Genomic DNA, 3,233 nt, shown 5'->3' on the forward strand with positions numbered 1-3,233 from the left:
GTATAATCGAAAACCATATACGACTTTTGTCTCAATGTAGGAGATAGAGTAGAAATAGACTTTCCAAGTGATAGATGAGTTTTAATCTCCACATACCTTTAGTTGATGAAGTTTCACAAGCTCGCCTTAGTAGTTCTCCGTCTTCAACTGATGAACGCCGTGAAGTCTAATGCTCAACTACACAATCTATCCTAGTCCGAGACATCACTATAAGTAGACTAAAAATCAAGATTTATAGTTTTGATCACTAACATTGAAAAACAAGCTTGAGATAGAAACGCTTGCGAGTTCGACCGAGCAGTGCTCTAACAACATCTTTTTCAGTTTTCAATTATGACTCACCGGTAATGCACATTTGATGAGCTTGACTTGGATTAAATATCATCTCCTGTTCCTAAGACTCGCTCTATGCTCTTTCAATATCTCCGTCAAACTTTGTAGTTGACAAGCTAGCATCATTGGAAGAATTACTACTTATTATAAGTAGTTTGTTTTCCTTAGAAAATGTATCAAGTTGCGAGTCTTTTACGATTATCTCATTCCTAAGACTACCAATCTCTTATAGAAGAAGTTTAATAAGTTTCAAGTAACTTTGCAACTGCTTTCTCTAACCAAGAATCAGACTCGTCAGACCCATAATATGAGCTATCATTCATCCTATCCAAGATGTCTACATTGTTATCAAGTTTTCCAACTACTAGACTAGTATACATATCTGAGATTTTTGCGAAGGAGATGACAATGTATTTACATGAGTGTTAGAGTACTGCTCGGTCGAACTCGCATGCGTTGCTATCTCAAGCATGTTTGTCAATGTTAGTGATCAAAACTATAAGTCTTGATTTCTATCCTATTTATAGATGTCTCAGACTAGGACATAGTTTGTGTAGTTGAGCTTAGACTTCCGGCATTTATCACTTGAAGACGAAGAACTACTAAGGAGAGCTTGTGGAACTTCATCGACAAAAAGTACGTGGTAACTTAAACTCATTTATCACTTGGAAATTTTATTTCTACTCTATCTCCTATATTGAGACATAAGTCGTGTTACGATATAGTTTTCTCTATACACATTTGAGATTTCGAGCTAAGTATATCTCGCTTACATATTTCTCGAAATATGTGTTGGTAAACTTTCACTTCGGCCAAGTTCATCCTATATCATGAGAAAACTTCCGAGTAACATCTTACATGGTTTGTGTGATACAATCACTTGGTGTAAGACTTGGAATGTTTCGATAATCATTATTTCAATATCTTGAAAATTTCTTTGATGTTAATAGTGTGTGAAAACGGCTATTGTCATTATAGAGGAATGTTTCAATGATTGAGATAAAGAGTTTAGAATCTTGTAACCATCTTTGAATATAAGCATAGTGTGTTCACACATTAGTGTATAAGTCCAAAAACAAGAGCTTAAAGTATGCATACTTGTGTGTATACAAAAAGATTGTAGGGCGGAGGTTCACGTCCGTGAATTTCTGCTGAGTTTGAAAACCAAAACCAAACTCATCCGGTTCACTAAAGTACGCGTACCCGTATGCATACTGGTGGAAAGTTCACGTCCGTGAATTTATGCCGAGTTTGAAAACTAAAACAAACTCAAATCTGATTACTTAAGTACGCATACCCGTAAGCATACTTGGTAGGCTTTTAAGGATGTAAGAAATAAGAGTAAGAGGAAGCCTACTTGTTAACCGCAAGTGCACGGTGTCGATTGTAGCTTGTGCAAGAACGGGTCATTTCCACAGGGACTAGGGTGTGTAATTCCTAAGCTAAGATTATACTAAACAGTGACAGTAAACAAGAATGTGAAAACTAACAGTGAATTGAACTAACAGAATTAAACAAGACACTAACAGGACATGAAACAGCAAACTAAATGAAGATGAAAGAAGTTGTGGATTAAGAAGATCAGTGAAATAAGGGGTTTGATTTCACCCTAGTTCATGCTATGCATTCTCTTATTGAAATGTTAAACACAACTATAGTTCTTTCCAAAGTACTAGTTGTCTTTTTAAGGTACAACTAGTCAAAGGTATGTGAATTCAGCATGAAGTTGCAGCTTAAACTAAGTTCAAGTGTTCCTAAACTTGTTTAACATTCTAAGGCTTTTGTCAAATTATTACACAGCAGGGCTAGGGCAAATGAGACTATCCTAAGAACAAATCATAAGAACAAAACATAACATAAACATGAACATGAGCTTGATGTAAATTGTAACAATCACACAATCAAATTCAATACATGTTGGAGTTCTGAACAGCTAAAATTAACAATGCATTTGAATTGAGAATCATGGAATTGAAAAGATTGATAACCCTCAAAGCTAACAGTTCATGGAAATAACAAAACTAAACTATTCTACTGATGCTCTGGCTAATCCAGGCATAGCTCTACAACAACATCCACAAGTCCTATTTATACCCAATTTACATAATTAGGGTTTACAATTTTCCCCCAAATTCAAAACAGGGCAGTTAGGGTTTATGATTTCTCACCTAATTAGATGGGACAATTGCTCCATCTCTTCGACCCACTCTTCTTCTGCTCTTCCTGCTCCTCTCCATGCCTTCCAATTACGTCTATAGACTCACCTATTTCATCAATTTCTCACCTAGGGTTTCAGGGAGAGGTGAGGTGAGAAATCGATGAAATAGATGGCTAGAGAAATAGGGTGATGATGGGTTTTAGTGGTTGGAGTGGTTGTGATGTTTCGGTGGAATTTGGTGGCTGGCAGAGACGAGGGTGTGGTGGCGATGGAGTTGGTGGATCTGTTGCAGAGGGATGGGGGAGAAGATGGAGAAGAAGGTGGTCGATGGAAAATTGGGTAAGGTCTGTTTGGCTGACGGGTATAGGTGTTAGGTGCTCGGGTGTTGGGCGGTTGTAGCAAATTGGATGAACAGCGAGGATGAGCCGTGGGATGTGGAGATGATGGATCGATCTAACGACGAGATGGAAGGAAGCGAGGAGCGACCGTTGGATGCGGAAGTACAACGAAACTGACGGCTCAAGATGGAGTTAGGTGCTATAGTGTTTTTCAGGATCTTCAGATTTTGATGCACTATGATGAAGCGACCGTACGATGCTGAGATGATCCAATCCGACGGCTGAATATGAAGGCGGGTATGGATATTTGAAATGGGTTTGGGTGAGGGTTTTGGGCCTTGGGTATGCCAAGCCCATATCTTCTTTAAGAACAATTCTTCCTCTTCAAGCCCAGTTCTAGCCTT

This window comes from Papaver somniferum, chromosome 8, assembly GCF_003573695.1.
Source record: "Papaver somniferum cultivar HN1 chromosome 8, ASM357369v1, whole genome shotgun sequence".
NCBI lineage: Eukaryota > Viridiplantae > Streptophyta > Magnoliopsida > Ranunculales > Papaveraceae > Papaver > Papaver somniferum.